Genomic DNA, 18,286 nt, shown 5'->3' with positions numbered 1-18,286 from the left:
CGCAGTAGTGTAACACATTACTAATCAATTTTCAGTAATATTTTACTCCGTATTTGTTCACTAACGCTTGCGTTACAACACAGTTTTAGCCCAAAATTGAATTGTTCAAAGAAAAGAGAAAAGAATAAAACAGCAAGACATGAACGAATCAAAGATGCAGCAAATTAGTTCCATTTCCTGTTTGTGGTCAGTCAATAGCTGCGTGTGGTGTCCACGTTTGGAAATAAAGACTAAACGTCAGCTTCTGATATATTTGTTTAGTGATGTTTTTTCATTCATCTCTCTCTCGCTGGTGTAACTCTGTATTGTGTGACGTAGTCCAGTGAAGGTGTGTTTAGGACGGGGTTTACAGGAGTGTGTGAGGATACTGTCATGACACAGAATGATCTCGTCCTCTGTGCTCGAGGTCCGAGGCTATTAGCTCCGTCCGGCTCGCTGTTAGCCTCGGCTCACACTGGACAGTGGAAAAGAGGCTAATGAGTGAAGATAGCAGAAGACTGTACATTCACCAGATGGATGTGTGCGCATCTTGACATTTTACAATTGTATATGGCATTAGAGTTTACATATAGTCCTGTTGTGTCTAATATGAATAGACCCAAGCAATTCACAGATATTGGCAGATAATCTCTTTACCTCTACCATACTTGTACCAGACTTGGATCGTGTGTGATTCTGGCTGTCATCCTGTCTTGTGTTGTCTTGATCCTTCACTTTGTCGATTATAAGCTCTATTGTTAGTAGTCTGGATCGCCCACAGTCATTATGCTACTCCTCTACTGGAGCTAAAATACTCTGCAGTACATTTTGACATTTCAGATTGTTAACTTCTATTTCTGTAGTTATTTTGGTGAAAGTAACTCAAAAGTAATACTGGAGTAATGTAACGCATTACAATTCTGAGACAGTAGTATTGTAATGGAAGGAATTACTTTTAAATGACAGTAACAAGTCATCTATAATGTTTTACAGTTTGGAAGTAATCTGCACAACACTGCTTGTAACGCTCGGCATAAAATAAGCTGACTACACAAATAAACTTTTCAGTTACCTCTTAATAGTGGGGTTTGAAGGAATGAAGGAACTATAAATAACCACCGCAATAAAGAATGAAAGACAACCCAGCGTGTATTATACAAGAAGACAGAAGAGAACAAAGTACAAGATATACACAATATATACAATAAATATATGAGGGTGAGTGAGTAATGTCCTTGGAAGTCCAATGGGGCTTCTCGGGTCGACATTAACACACTGACAAAATTATATTCAGAATTAAAAATGTTTTTATACCACTTTTTAATGTGTGATTGTGTAAAGGTGATCACCAGATACCAACCTTTCGTGAACTTGCTTACACTCGTTCTCATGGAGGGTCTGTGCGTGCGTGCGTGTGTGTGTGTTTGCGCGTGTGAGTGAGTTTTTTTTTTTTTTAACTGTTAAATTTTCAAACAATTTAAACCACAATTTTCAAATAACAAAAATAGAGACAGAGAACATTACAACAACATAATACAAAAAAAAGTGTTTAAAATAAATTAATAACATTACCAAAAACAAAGAAGGATACAGAAAGAGGGCATTACTCGCATGAAAGAAAATCTAAACATTTAATAAGGCAAAGAGTCCATAAGTTGTGCAAATTTTACAAGTTCTGATCACTTTTGGTTTAAGAGATGACGAGATTGTATTTAAATAATGTTTTATCTCATGCAAAAATACCAAATGAATTGGTTTACAGTTTGAGAATTTATGAATATAAATCTTCACAGGAAAATAATTAGATTTATTATAAAGCAGGCATTAGAATCCGCTTCAAAATATCCAAATATAACAATTTGGGGATTCATAGAAATATTTAGCAAGATATTTCTTGAGATAAACATCTTTCCAAAGTTTCTGAGGGTAACTGCACGACCAAAACAAGTGAAGAAGAGTTTCAGTGTCATCCTGACAGAAAGAGCAATTAGTTTCAAAATCAGATCTGAATTTTTTCTGAAGGAAATTTTTGACTGGGTAAATATTATGAACTAATTTAAAAGATATTTCTTTTACTTTGTTTGTCAGGAAAAATTTATGCTGTATGGACCATATATTTTTCCAATTTAAATGATCAAAAAGCCTATTCCAATATGAGATTGCGGGAGGGGCAGAAATGATGTTTTCAAGGAATAAAACTCTCACTTTATAATTTCTTCCTTTTTTTTCAGTGAAACACAACAAATATCATAATTACACATTAAAGCAAATTTTGCACCACCAAGTTGCGAGAAAGCATGCTGAGGGAAAACATTCCAAATAGAGGTGGGATTTTTAAGAAAACGATTAAGCCAATTTATTTTTATTATGTTATTTAGTGAACTAAAATCAATGAAGTTTAAGCCGCCCTTTTGTTGAGTATTTAGTATCACTGACTTTTTCAAATAGTGTGGTTTATTTTTCCATAAAAATGTAACTAAGATTCCATCGATTAGTTTACAAGTGTTCTTATCAATGAACAGTGACTGAGCAGCATAAGTAAGGCGAGACAGACCCTCCGCTTTAACAAGCAAACCTCTGCCTTTCAAAGAAAGGTCTCTCTGCAGCCAGCAGTTAAACCGTTTCATTGTATTTATAACAACTGGGTCCAAATTAGCAGAACATCTAGAATTATCTTTGGTTATTTTTATACCCAAGTATGTAACACAGTTTTTAATTGCAATACCATCAATTGAAGAGATCATACTGTCTTTTAACTGAAGTAATTCACATTTATTAATATTGAGACGTAGGCCAGAGACTTTAGAGAAGAGATGAAGAGTACATATGGCTGCAGGTATTTGCATAGATTCTTCTAAGAACAGAACAGTATCATCCGCTAATTGATTAATAATTAACTCTGTATTGCCAATACTGATGCCTTTTAGATGGCTTGCTTTGATGTGCGAACTAAGAAATTGTGTAGCAATTAAAAAAAGATAGGGAGATACTGGACATCCTTGTGTAACTCCACGGTTCAAGAAGAATCTGGGAGAGGTACTGTTACTCAACTTAATGGAGCTGCTACTGTTCATATACAGCATTTTGACCATATTACAGAAGGAGTCACCGAAACCAATTCTATTTAGTGCTTGAAACAAAAATCCATGCTCTAATGTGTCAAATGCTTTGTAGTAGTCTAAAAATAAAATAAAACTTTCTTTTGGGAGTAAACATGAATAGTCCAACAGATCTAATATTAAGCGTATGTAAATATGTCTGTTTGGCAGAAATCCTGACTGTGTTTCATCAATAATAGAATTTAAGACACATTTTAATCTTTTGGCCATAACTAAAGCTATTATTTTGTAGTCGTTATTTAATAAAGTAATTGGGCGCCAATTATCAATAAAAAGGGGATCTTTATTTGGCTTCGGAATTAGAGTTATTATTCCTTGACTTAGGGTTGGAGGAAGAAATGTTTTCTCTATGCTTTCTCTAAAAACCTGTAATAGAAATGGTGTTATATTTGTACTAAATAATCTATAGAATTCTGAGGTGAGTCCATCAGTGCCAGGAGATTTTCAATTTTTAATTAATTAATTGCTTCTGCAATCTCATTTGTGGTAATAGGAGCATCACAAAAATCTTTATCTACCATATTTAATTGTTGTATATTCAGAAGAGACTCGAAGAAATCAGTTGCATCTTGGTGGCAAAATTTAGATGTATATAAAATTTAGAACAGAATTTTCCAATTACTTTTTGATCTTCATTTAATACTCCATCAGTCATGAGTTTCCTTATTGTATTTGTTTTAGCTTGTTGTTTTTCTAAACAAAAAAAAATAAGCAGAGCTTTGCTCTCCTTCCTCTAGCCACTTTCTGCGTGATCGGACGTAACTCCTTCAGCTTAATATTTGTATATTTTATCTAATTGTTGTTGCTGTTCAGCAAGTTCAGCTTTATCAAAATCAGTCATATCTTCCACATTTTTGGCCAAAAGACTAGCAATTTTACAGATAACACCACTCTCATTAGACTTCCTCTTTTTAGCCAAGTCACTACTGAATTTTCGAAAATATTTACCAATTTCATATTTAGCGAACTCCCAATTACTGCAGTAGTTATCTTCTAAATTTGCTTTGTTCCAAAAATGTGTAATAATGTCATCGATTTTAATTCTAACTTCATTATAGGTAAGAATTGAGTTATTGAGCTTCCAATAAGAGGGAGTACTATATGAATTAACATTAGATGAAATGGGGATGCGAATAGAAATGCTTTTATGGTCAGATAAAGGTGAAGGAATAATATCAGTTGAAATATTATTCAGCTCTTTAGAAGCAAGCCATAGATCAATGCGAGATTGGCACGAAAAAGATTTATTATTCCATGTGAATACTTTTAAAGATGGATGAGTTTCCCTCCAGCTATCAACCAAAGAAAATCTTTGCATGAACATCTTTAAGTAGGAATTAGAATTATTAGATCTTGGGGGCCATCTATCAATATTATTATCCAGAACCACATTAAAGTCTCCTCCAAAAACCAAATAAGAGTTGGGGTAATTATTTAACAATGAAAGTATACGTTCTTCCATTCTATAAAGGAAATCTTCATTTTCTTTTTGTTGATTAGGTCCATAAAGATTGTTAATAATAAACATTATGTCTGAGACTTCAAGTAGGAGGCAAATATACCGACCACCTGGATCACAGTCAGAAAACAGAATTTTCCCCTTAAAGCGATGAAGTAAGATACAGACCCCAGCTGAACTTGATGTTCCATGGGACATCCACAGGTCCAATCCCCATTGTGATCTCCAAAATTTAAAGTCATCTTTGACTGAATGACATTCTTGTAAAAAATAAAAATCTGAATTAAACTGTTTAAGGTATAGAAATATAGCTTTACGTTTAGTAGAATCTCTTAGCCCTCTAACATTAAGTGAGTGAATAGAAAGAACCATAAAGGAAAAAAGGAAATAAAAAAATTTAAATAATAAGCTAATACAAATAACTCGTTGAGATCGGACTAAAGAAATGTGCATAAAAACGAGCACAGCAAACAACAGTAAAAACAATATACTGATGTAGTGCAGTAGCCTGCAAAATAGGTGTAAAGAGTATTATCTTTAAGACGGTAATAACCCATAACAAACGTGTATCAAATAAACAAACAGCATTCAAGCGCCTGGTTTTCTATTAAGCTAAACTCAGTGCCACTTTAATAAAGTGCAACGTTAAACATTATTATCAGGGTTAGAGCTTAAAAGTAACAAAGTATTTGACTTGAGAACATTCACGTGGATATGCAATCTAGCTTATTAACCTAGAACTCCAGAATCGGCAAAAGTGCATCTCGACAGAGTGACGCAAATAAGCAATCAGAGGGGACACTCAGGTTGGTGGAAAAATTTCAGTGCCATCCACAAACGCTCTTCCTCCAAAGTATGCCCGCTTGTTGTCCCGACGTGCTTTGTCCACAAGAGGCCACAGTTTGTTCCTCTTTTCTCTATCTGTTGGGGAAAGATCCTCAGACAACTTTAAGTTGTTATTCCTGAGAAAAGGAGTCTTTCGCTGCCCGCCAAATGGCATCACGGTAAAAGCGCGAGGTAAACTGAAAGATGATCCCTCTAGGTTTGTCGCTGCTCGTTTGCTTACGCCCAAGTCGATGTACAGTGTCAACGGTACAAGGAAGTTTATCCTTTGCTTCTGGTAAGAGCTGCTGACAGACCTGGATAACCCTCTCCCGAACATCCTCCCTCTCCTTTTCAGGGATCCCGTAGATTCTCAGATTCCAACGCCGTGTGTATCCTTCGAGATGGGATAAACGTTGTTCATGCTCCGATGATTTCGCCTCGACTTTCTTCACTTTTGTTTCCATCAGACTGAGCTGGCTTTTGACATTAACTTCGGCACATGCAAACTCAACAGCTGTCTTTACGTCGGCTATCTGTTTGGTGTTTTCGTTTACAGTCTCTTTCATACTCGCGATCGCTCGAGCATTCTCCGCCACCATACGTTCCAGGCCATCAGATCGATTGTTAATTAGCATCGAGAGATCTTTGAGTTGTGAAAGGATATTAGCAGCATCAATGCTCTCTATCATTCGCTGTTTAATAACAGGAGACTTACATGGCGTTTCGGGGAGAGGAGGGATAGCTACCTCATTAGGCATAATATCTGCACAATCCATTTCTGACTCGAGGTAATCATGCAGATTGTCACTCAAAAGTTTGTTCGAAACTTGCTGTTTTGTTGACACAGCTTTAGCAGAATTGGCATTGGCTTGACACACGTTCTTTTTTCTTTTTTTCAGATTTACCCATTTTCGATCATTATAGTCGTAATGGAAGCCTTTTATGCTTCAAAAGAAAGATTAATCGTTTTTCTTACCGCACTACAAATCAAGTTATTCGTTTGAGTTTGCGGAGCTCTTTTAAGTGTGTATGGTCAGAGCGCCATCTTGGCAGCGAGTGTGTGTGTGTGTGTGTTCGGTTCGGTCTCACCGGTGCAATATTTGGAGTGCGGGAGCAGGTTGAGAACAGCGCTGTCCTGTGACGAAGTCCTCAGTAAAAGAATCCAATGGCGTCAGGTTATTTCCACGAGGAAGCAACTCAAAGTCACAGGTAAATACAGCAGGTAATAATGATCAGGCGATCGATCGCTAAATCCTAAAGTGAGCACATTGACGTCACAGGGATTCCCGCATCACGAGCGAACTCTCGCGAGAAGAAACAGAGTCCACAGTTCTCAACGGGGCAATACAAACACAGAAACGTTAACCCTTAAGGCGCCAGGGTTTTTTGGAAAAAAATGTTGTATTTTGGCATCAAGATTTCAAAAGCTTGTGACTTGAAAGGGTTTAAAGATAGAGATCTACTGTCAATTAGAAAAATGTTTGGCATGATCGAAAGTTTACGTGGGGTGTAAATATACTAATCTAATTTGCATATTATGACGTCACCATGGGCGGCTATCTCGAATTTCATAATATTCAGGAAATATTAGATATTGAATTGATGTTTGAACATATTTGCATGTTTTTGTGTGTGTATATGTCTTTTTTATCCTTATTCCAAATGATCAGAACAGAGGAAGCCAACAATAAAACAGGAGAAAGTACTAAATTATTACTATATCACTACACTATATAGTAGTAAAACACATGTGAACAGTAGCTTACTTTTTGATCAGTTCATCAGTAATATTCAGGAAATAATAGATATTGAATGGATGTTTGAACTTATTTGCAAGGTTGTTTTTTTATTTATTTGATTGCTGTTGTTTTTTGTCTTTTTATTCTCATTCCAAATGATCAGGGGGAAAAAAAACGAGAAAAGTAGTAGATTATTACTATATTACTGTGCCATAGTAAAATACATGTGCCTATTTTTTGATCAGTTGAGCATCTATCTGCCCAATCAGGCGTCTATGTGACACAGTTGGTAGTTGTTGAGAGCATGGTTCCTCTCATTCATTGCATGACACAGCTAGAGGTCTTCACGGGTCCAAAAATTTGTGCCCGAACCCGACAGAGACCCGTAATGTACTACACCGAACCGACCCGGACCAGTCTAATATTTCAAAAGCTGGACCCGGACCCGTGTAGATCAGAGAAATGTCTACCCGGACCCGACCCGGACCCGTATATTATTTGAAATCTATACCCGAACCCGCCGGGAAGACACAGACCCGACTGGACCCGACGTTCACATATTCCACCTTAAATTGCTATTACAAGTAAATAAACCTGTTGCGAAGAATACAGCTTTTTGTCTTACCTAATTTAAAGAGCCGTAGTCTCTCTTCCTTGAACCCGACTGCTTGTGATGCATTACAATCCTCCGACAAAAAGTTATTCATGTTATTCCTCTCGTTATTCCAAGTCCAAGCTGAATCCACTCATTATTTCAGCTTCAGAAGTCCACTTAATGTCACGGTGACGGATGACAAATGCTACTGTGCACATGTACATTCTGACTCGAGATAATTCGCTTAATAACTTAGACTGTTTGCCCTTTTGAACTACAATAACGATCGCTCGTGCAATGCCATGGCCGCTGACATTATTTATTTACTATCATCTGATCTCTGTCTGTGCTCTCTGCTCTGCATCGAGTCTGAATCTGAACCACTAAAACTTTCAGATTAAACGGTTCATTTATAATATTATAAAAATGGGAGAAAATGTAAAACGCGGTTTGGCAGTCCAAGTGTCCCTCAATGGTTGCCATAGAAACATGAAATGCGCTTGAGACTGCACATGCGTGCTAGCTGTATCAACCTAAAATGCTTTAACGCAATTTGAGCGTAATAGAAAACATTCATGTGACAGTTCACCTCAGATTGTGTTGCTGATTTGAAATATATTAATTATGAGTGTGTCAAGTCTGCAAGCATTAATACCGTGCGTGCACTTGTATATTAACTCTGAGTGTGCGAGCAAGAGACAGAGAGAGAGAGAGATCACTTTTTTTTTTTTTTTTTTCTAATTTTACAAGTTGCAAGTTACAAAAAACACAAGCAGTCTTTGATCACGGCCGGATATTCTTCGAGTCAGATGACTCCGATCGCACGGGTATTACACACAATGTTAAACAGACCCGGGACCCGAGGTAATAGATTCGGACCCGACCCGGACCCGGCTGATGATTTAAAATATAGACCCGAACCCGTACGGGTCCCGGGTCGGGTCCGGGGTCGACAGGTCTCGGGTGCACTGTGAAGACCTCTATGACACAGCGCACCTTCTCCACACAGACTGCACCTGTACTGTCTGCCGGTGTCCTGACGTTTTATCCTACCCTGTCAGATTTTCCTACCGAGGTTTACTGCGCACGCGCACATCAATATCGCGTCCTTTGTCTCATGCTAAACAACGATATTTAATGTATCTGCATTACTGTAAGGGTAGGTTTAGGGTTGGGGTAGGTGTAGACTTTAATAAAAACGCAATTTAATTGGTAGAAACTAATATTTATTGTTGGTTTCCTGTAACTGTATCCCTTCTAGCTACAACCGCGAATATAACACATAATTACTGTATTTGTAGTACTGTAAGGGTATGATTAGGGTTGTGGTAGGTGTAGACATTAATAAATCATAACTTTACAGTAGAATTTTTTGTTGTACCCACTGTTTTAGTGGGAGGTAGGAAAATCTGACAGCGTAGGACAAATCGACAGAACACCGGCCGAGTATTAGAGCGTGCGCGATCAGCAACAGCTCTCCTATGGACACTATGACCACGTTCACCTCTGTTACCCGCTTCCCCGTTGAGCAAAGGCTCGAAACGATCGCTTGTTTGTGCTTCGTGAACACTCTCGCCTTGCACGGCTGCACCATTGCGCTGCAAAGATGTACCGCGAGACACACGATCATTAGACGGCTGATCGTCATTTCCAAAAGGCAAATATTCCTCTTCAGAGTCAGAATCGGTGAACAACATTTGCAACACATCCTCTTTGTATTAGCCATCTGGCGATTTTCTCTCATAAATCTCACGATTTACACTCTATGAAATGAACTTTTTACACTTAACGCTATGAAATGAATTGCTTCTGCATCAATAACATGAGAGCTCGACACTTTGAACAGAAACAATGCATAATGTTGGTCTAGAATCAAAGTACTACGTGTCTGCCATCTAGTGGAAGGGAATACAAATGAGATATTACACCATATAAGGAACTACAGTCTATTTTATTAAGGATGACGTCTTGTCGCAATTTTGCGACTTTGGCGCTTAGAGGGTTAATAACAGCTGTGCCACATCAACAATCAGATTAACATTTAATCAACAGCTTTATAAACGTATACCTCTTATGTGGCCAAGCTACAAACTATCTTCTGCTCATCAAGGCTGAATTTATTTGGTCAAAATAAAGTAAAATAAATATTGTGAAATATTATTACAAATACAAGAAAAGTTAACAATTTTAATACAAATTGTAATGTTATTCCTGTGATGCAAATCAGAATATTCTTCATAATTATTCCAGTTTTCAGTGTCACGTGATCTTTTAGAAGTCATTACAATTTATTTTAATCTCAAGAAACATTTCTGATTATTATCAATGTTGAACATTTTGCTGCTTCATATTTTGTGTTGAAATTATGCACTTTATTTTTTGATAAATATAAAGTTTAATGAACAGCATTTATTTGCATTTATCAATATATTAATTAAATTGGTAAATGCATTTATTAAATAAAAATCATGTTAAATTCATTCACACAGTTTTTGTCACTTTCATGAATGATGAATAAAATTATTAATTTCTCTCTTTTTTAAATCTTATACAAATGTTTGAGTCGTATCATAGTTTCCACAAAAATATTAAGCAGCAAAACTGTTTCTAACATTGATAATAATCTGAAATGTTTCTTGAGCAGAAAATCAGAATGATTTCTGAAGGATTGTGTGACACTAAACTTCTTTGTAAACAACAACAGATTTATAAATGTTTCTAATGATGAATGTTGTGTTCCCAAATGTAAATTAAAGCGTCTCAAACCAAGCGCAGCACTAACAGTGAATCAGAACCAGAAACAGTACAGTAACAGCAGACATGGAGCGTCACACTACAGTCTTTATAAACTCATCCCTGCAAATAGTCTCTTATGTTAAATCACACTATTCATTACACAGCTGAGCTTTATATTGATCTGTATTTATATGTACAGAGTAGTGGTGTGTGTGCGTGTGTGTGTGTGTGTGTGAGAGAGAGAGAGAGAGAGAGAGAGAGAGAGAGAGAGAGAGAGAGAGAGAGAGAGAGAGAGAGAGAGTGTGTGTGTGTGTGTGTGTGTGTGTGAGCGAGAGAGAGAGAGAGTGTGTGTGTGTGTGTGTGTGTGTGTGTTTCTCCATCACTCAAGGATATCAGAACCTGAAATCTCCTACACTGTGAGATATTATTCATACTTGCAGATAGTACTCACACCTCAATGTACTGCAGTGCTTTACTAAACAGTAGGTAATAACATATTCTTTCTCTGATTCTGTTGATTATAAACAGATGGTGTCTTCTAGTGTCCTTCCTTGTGTCTCTTCCTAAAGCCCCCTACACCTGCTCCTAATCACACTGAAGCTGCTGATCAGTAAAGCTGTTCTTGAAGCTGCAGGAAGAGACTCACGCTTCTGAGTTTGGGAACAATATGAGCTGCATGTGATTGATTCACCAGAACATCTGATCAACACGAGGACACCACATATATATTTAATTATACACAAGTTAGACGTTTTATTTCAGTGTTTTGAAAATCTTATGTTTTCTTTAATATAAACACCTCTCTGAGCTCATATACACTGGAGTAAATGAGAAGAAATGCAGATTTGTACTCGGGTCGGTCTCCTCAAAAGCCCACTGTTCTTACTCTCTCACTTATCTGACTGCTTTCTTTAGTAATTTTGTCTGCTAACAGTCAAGCCTTTGCTAACAAGACGAGCTATTAGCACTTAGCGTAACAGAATCCATTTAAAGGTGATGCTAATGCAGAAACAGCTTTAACATGAACACAGAAGTCCACATATGAACAAGAAACAAAGACACACAATGTTTTACTTTCTGTATCTCTGTCTCTTGATACAACTATTGTGTTTTCTGGCTTTCTGGGTGATTTGTTTTTCACTTCACAAATATTTTACAGTGTGTCATATATAATCTTACCCCAGTTTCTCCAGTTTACAGCGAGGATCCTCCAGTCCAGCACAGAGACGCTTCACTCCTGAATCTCTTATTTTATTCCAAGACAGATCCAGTTCTCTCAGGTGTGAGGGGTTTGATCTCAGAGCTGAAGCCAGAGCAGAACAACCTTTATCTGTGACGTCACAATATCTCAACCTGTAGAGAACAATGACACACTCTTCACTCTCTCAGATCAGATCAGTTTAGCTGTGAATCCATTAGTAAAGAGAAAGAACAAATCAATGTGTGATGAATCACTGGACTGAGATTTAAAATGTCATAAATCATTTAAAACCTCATTCAAAAAGAAAAAAAAACTCCTTTACACTCTCAGGATTTTTAATGTCTTATGTAGACATTAATGCAAATATATTTAATCACACTATTCATTACACAGCTGAGCTTTAGTTTTATTTTTCAATCTGTATTAATGTATGTATAATGTATGTATGGAGTAGTGGAGAGTGTGTGTGTGTGTGTGTGTGTGTGTGTGTGTGTGTGTGTGTGTGTGTGTGTGTGTGTGTGTTTCTCCATCACTCAAGATATAAAATCCTGAGATCTCCTACACTGTGAGATATTATTCATATTTAGTGTAAATTGTGTCAGATAGTACTTACACCTCAATGTACTGCAGTGCTTTACAGAACAGTAGGTAATAACATACTCTTCACATTCACATTCAGTATTATAAATACAAGTAGTTTGTGTCCGTGCTGTCCGTGTACGTGTCTGGATTGCTCACACAGAAAGTATAACACAGTCTTTACACTCCAACAGTCTTTTGGAAACAGGGTTTTTAATCACACAAACAGCACTTCAGCTCGACTGAACAAAGTGTTCATAGAATGCAGTTCTTACAGGAGACTGAATAAATGAATCTGCTCCTGCGCTGATTGTAAAGAAGAACGTGATTGGATACAGCGAGAACATGCTACGATTGGTCAGTGAAGTGTGGCTTTTATCTGATTGGCTTGAGCAGACGGTGGGTGGAGTCACAAATACACAGAAAGACTTTCACTAATGAATGACAGGAAAAGTTGTTTGTAGAATAAAAAGATATTTGTGAATATTGTTTTTATTTTCAAATATCATTATATTTATTTGACAATATTTTTATATCATTTTTAATATATTTTTTTGTTAATCTCAACATTCATCTGTGGATCATAATCTTTTAATTTGTAATTATGCAACAATTCTATCTCCATGCACCTAGCCCTGATATCAGTTATTAAAATAATTAATATTCCCCCATCACTAATATTTATGTATATATAATATCACTGTACTATAAACACAGTTTCATCTCTCAGAAGCTGTTTGTCACTGCAGAAGAGTATTTGATGAATCAAGCTGCTAAAGGAGTGTTTTCTGCTCCTCCTGATCACTTCTGAAGCAGAACAGCAGAAAGTCGTTTTGAGCTGACTGTGAGATCTGATGCTCTAGAGCTGGATTTGTGTTTATTATAGTCTTCAGATCCTGATCTGATATATAGACTGTCTTTTATTTCTGTGTTTGGACACTAATGTTGTGAATCAGAGCTTGTTCTGTAGTCCTTCACAGAAATGTGTCACATCTGAGTTTGGAAAAGTCATTTTCACTAAAGGCTGACATGTAACTGGATATTTAACACAGATCTCATTAAATGACAAACTCTCAGATTGTTTTGTGTGAATAATTCATGAACGTGTGTGAGCTGCTGAAATGTAAGTTTTAATCTTTTATTTGTGACATTAATGTGGTCACAATGCTGACAGAGTAAATATGTGTTAGAAAACTAGACTTATATCACTCATAATACTAACATTCACAGGAATACACCTTTTCTATGGTTTGATTTATTTTATGGCATGATGCAGATCTCTTTAAATGTATAATAATGTAAAATAGTGTCTAGTGTTGTCCAGTAAAGAGTAAGACACTTCAAGCACAAGTGAAATGTCTGAAGGTCAGCTTTACTGATCAATGTGTGGAGCGTCTCTTTGCTGCAGCTGCTGCTGATTTAATGAACCAGTTTCTCATGTGACGGGGTTGTTTTTACCCGCGCCGCTAACACACGCTTTACTCTAATATCTACTGGATTAAAAACACCTGTCCTGACTCCTTTAAGATTCTGTTATTCAGGAGAAATCTCTCATTCAGGAACATTGATTTTAAAGGAGTCAGATTCATTATTAAATATGATAGTTTAGTTGATGATGAAACACTCACACAGCTTTTCTGCAGTTGATCACAGCTGGTATCAGTCTTCTTCTCCCCTCAGCTGATGTCTTGTATTTCTTGGGGTCCAGTTCATCCAGAGGCTTCTCTGACATCTGAATCATGTAGGAGATTGTTGAGCAGTGAGCAGGAGAGAGTCTCTCTGAGTGTTTGTCTGATTTCACAAACTCCTGAATCTCTCTGAACAGAGTCTGATCTTTCACTTCCAGCAGACAGAGGAACAGATTGATGGACTGATCAGCTGAGAGATGATAAAGATCATCTGGATCTTTAATCTTGCGTTTAATATACTGTGTGGTTCTGCTGATGGTCTCTGAGCTGTTCTCTGTGTGTGTCAGTAGATCCTGTGAGAGTCTCTGATTGGACTCCAGTGAGACGCCCAGCAGGAACCGCAGGAACAGATCCAGACGTCCATTCTTACTCTCAACAGCTTTATCTACTGCTGATGTTAGTAGACCATACAGAGAGACTTTATCACATGTGTATGAACTGAATTCATGCAGTGTTTTCTTGTTCTTTGTTAAATAGCAGTAAAGCAGATAGAAAGCAGCGAGAAACTCCTGAACGCTCAGATGAATGAAGCTGTAGACTTTCCTCTGATGAATCACAGATTCCTGCTTAAAGATCTCAGTGCAAATCCCAGAATACACCGAGGCGTCAGTGACGTCTACACCGCTCTCAATCAGGTCCTCCTCATAGAACATCACATTGCCCTTCATCAGCTGTTTGAAAGCCACTTCAGCAAGTTTCACAATCACTTCTCTGTCGGACGGCAGGAGTTTCTCTGGATCTCTCTCTTCATACTTCTGCTTCCTCATGTTGATCTGAATCAGCAGGAAGTGGATGTACATTTCAGTCAGAGTTTGAGGGATTTCTGCTCTCAGATCTTCTTCCAGGAGCTTCTGAAGCACAGTGGATGAGATCCAGCAGAAGACGGGGATGTGGCACATGATGTGGAGGCTTCTTGCTCTTCTGATGTGTGAGATGATTCTGCTGGCTTGATGCTCATCACTGATTCTCTTCCTGAAATATTCCTCCTTCTGAGGCTCAGTGAATCCCTGAATCTCTGTCAGACGGTGGATGTATTTGGAGGGGATCTGATTGGCTGCTGCTGGTCTGGAGGTGATCCAGATGAGAGCAGAGGGAAGCAGCTCTCCTTTCATCAGCTTTGACATCAACACAGCCACTGATGAAGTCTCAGTCACATCACAAACTTTCTGAGCGTCTGAAAACATCAGTGTGATTCTGCTTTCATCCAGACCATCAAAGATGAACACAACTTTACACGCCTCATAAATCTGTGAGTCCAGATCTCGAAGTTCAGGATGAAAGTCCAGCAGAAGTCTGTGAAGACTGTACTGATGATCTCGGATCAAGTTCAGCTCTCGAAATGGAAGCACAAACATGAAATCTACATCCTGATTGGCTTTTCCCTCGGCCCAGTCCAGAATGAACTTCTGCACAGAGACGGTTTTTCCGATTCCAGCGATGCCTTTAGTAAGAACAGTCTTGATCTGCTCTTTCTCCTCAGATCCTGCTTCAGCGGAGGCTTTAAAGATGTCATTGCAGTAGATTGGAGCGTCTTGTGAGTGTTGTGTTCTGGCTGTTTTCTCCATCTGTAAAACCTCATGTTCTTCATTCACTCCTTCTCTCTCTCCCTCTATGATGTAGAGCTGTGTGTAGATGCTGTTCAGGAGGCTTTCATTCTCCTGGAGTTTCAGTCCCTCACATAATCTCTCATACTTGTTCTTCATGCTGGTTTTGTGCTGCTCTTTGACTCTCTGTAGTTCATCATTCACTGCTTGATCATGTTTATTCAGAGACGCTGTAACGCTCGTGTTGTTCAGACAGAAGACAGAGGAGACTCCTCCAGAGATGCTTCGCTCTCCATCTGCTCTGCTGAAATATCACAAGAACAACTGATTAAACATATCTCAAAATAAAGGATGTGTAAATTAACATCTAAACCGATAGAGATTTCAGTCTTGTATTTTCAGTATAATTTCAGTTTGTTGATCTGTTTAACTCTTTGTGTAATGCACATTGTTCCAAAGAGAGTCTCACAATTATCCAGCGAGCAGCTAAAGGTGACTTCAATTAAATTCAATTCAATTCAATGTAGGAGCTCGTGTGCTCATTGTGTCGAGTGTCTGTGTGTATTGAGTGTGTTTCTGACTCCTATAAAGCAGTTCAATCCTCACCACACGATTATCCTCACCTGGGGTCAGAGGTCACTGCTCCATCACTGAGGTCAGGAGGATGACCCATGGATCCGTCACTCTTCAGAGACACACAGCTGTGATCAGGAGATGAAGATCTCTGACTGCAGATCCTGAGAAAACACACAGAAATATCACACTCTTTTGCTGTAAACAGTGATGATGACAGAAAGTGAGAATCTGCAGCATCAGTCAGATGTGACGCCAAAACACATTTACATCATGATCATCTGATCCGGACACCTTCTCCACATGTGTGAATGGTTTGCAGCAGAAGACAGTTTGTCTTCCACTAATAAACAAACTATAAAATAAATAGTTGAAGTTATAAAAATAACCCAGTTCAAAAGTTTTCATCCCCTCGACTCACTCAATACTGTGTTGTTAGCTGAATGATCCTCAGCTGTGTGTTTGTGTTTAGTGATAGTTGTTCATGAGTCTCTTGTTTGTCCTGAACAGTTAAACTGAGCTCTGTTCTTCAGAAAAATCCTTCAGCTCCAGCTGTATGATATCTTCTGGGAAACTAGTAACCATCTTCTGGAGCATCTGAAGGGAGTACTAAAATATATATATATATGATTATTCAGGCAAAATAGGAAAATGTACACATCTCCATTCTGTTCAAAAGTTTTCACGCCCCGGATGGTTTTATCTTCAGGAGCATAAGTGAGTATCACTCTCCTCCACTCATCATCATAGACAGCTCTGTAAAAACAGTGGAGTCATTCAGGTTCCTGGACACCACTATCTCTCAGCTCCTGAAGAGAGACACTCACATCGACTCCATCGTGATAAAGACCCAGCAGAGACTGTACTTCCTTCATCAAACACCATCTCCAGCTTAAACAACTAACACATCAATCATTACCTGTGTTCTGTAATTCATACTCCATCTCTAATCACTGCCTCTTTCTCAAGAACTCGATAGATACATATGCATATCTCTTTATGTATACAACTGTATATAGAGTAGATAATGCACAAATCTGTACATAAATCTTCTGTTCCAGATTCATACACATTATTATTATTATTTATTGTTAAGTTGTCCTAAATGTTTTCTGCTCTCATCCCATATATGTATATATGTTGGTAAGTCTGTATGTATGTATGTATGTACCAAGAGCATCTTAAAAACCACAACAAATTCCTTGTGTGTCTGTGCACACTTGATAAAACAGATTCTGATTCTGATTTTCTCTCGTGGACTATATGTACATCTTTTATGTGAAATATCTTATTCAGATCAATGCGAAATAAACAATAACATGCATTTTGTATGGTCCCTCTTTTTTTAGTAAAATAATTCACATTTTGCAGATTTTGAAAGAGGGATGTAAACTTTTGACCTTAACTGTAACTTTGATAGAAAGGTATGAAATGGATTACAATCAACCAAAAATTCAGACGACTGTTAGTATAACAACCCTGCTGAGAAAAACAACAACAAAAAAATCAATAGAACTATCAGAACAAAATTATAATGGTTTCCATACAAATACCATTACAAACTATCAATTGTTAACCATTAAAATCATTTTTTTTTTATTATTATTTTTTTTTTTTTTTCTGTAGTGTGCTTTGGGACATATTCCATTAGGATTTACTGGTTTTAACAAGTCACCGACAGAAGATGAACAATTACCAGTAGAGACCAACAGGGTACATTACAGCTTCCATTAAAACCAATACAATTCCCATTATAACCAGTAAAACCATTACAAATGATGTGATGGTGTCTATAGTTTTTTCAGCAGGGAATATTTACACAACTATCAATACTTTGTTGACCAATTACCAAACAATGCATAACTTTGTTCAGTCTGTGGTGTAAAAAGGTTGCATTAGCAATTACAGAAAAAAACTCTTTAAAACATGGTCAGGTCAAAAGTGTCCCAAGTTTTGGTCCCAATTTGTTATTAATTTTACTGGTAGTCCACTGTATGAAGAATTTAATGGTAAAATACGTCACAGTTTACTTTATTTTGCTATCAACACTTACACAAATGAAGTATAGTGTTCTGCACCCACTAGCAAAGAAAAATCAAATATTATATCTGGTGTCTAAATAATTTTTGGTTTGACTGTATGCTAAATATCAGATAAAGGTAGAAAATAAATCTATTAACAATGTACAAGAAGAATTTCTCATATGTTTTAGAAAATATAGACACTGTTTTGATCATATAAAATGGCGT

The 18,286-nt window shown here is 37.4% G+C and overlaps 1 protein-coding gene across 3 annotated transcripts in view; it reads right to left on the bottom strand.

Moving 5' to 3' along the window:
- Positions 1 to 18,286, bottom strand: part of LOC113109173 (NACHT, LRR and PYD domains-containing protein 12-like) — a 1,059,377-nt gene that overhangs the window by 23,521 nt on the left and 1,017,570 nt on the right. For 2 of the 3 annotated variants that reach the window (XR_003292853.1, XR_003292854.1), the window contains 3 exons: positions 16,088 to 16,201; positions 13,861 to 15,768; positions 11,632 to 11,805 (listed from right to left, as the gene is read on the bottom strand). The gene's annotated coding sequence lies outside the window, so the exon portion shown is untranslated. Of the gene's footprint in view, positions 1 to 11,631; positions 11,806 to 13,860; positions 15,769 to 16,087; positions 16,202 to 16,458; positions 16,621 to 18,286 lie in introns of those variants that run through there. The other variant, XR_003292855.1, reaches the window with a different exon arrangement.

Source organism: Carassius auratus, chromosome 9 (genome assembly GCF_003368295.1).
Source record: "Carassius auratus strain Wakin chromosome 9, ASM336829v1, whole genome shotgun sequence".
Classification (NCBI taxonomy): Eukaryota; Metazoa; Chordata; class Actinopteri; order Cypriniformes; family Cyprinidae; genus Carassius; species Carassius auratus.
Note: the sequence above shows the minus strand (reverse complement) of the source record. Positions and strands in the feature narration are given on the sequence as shown.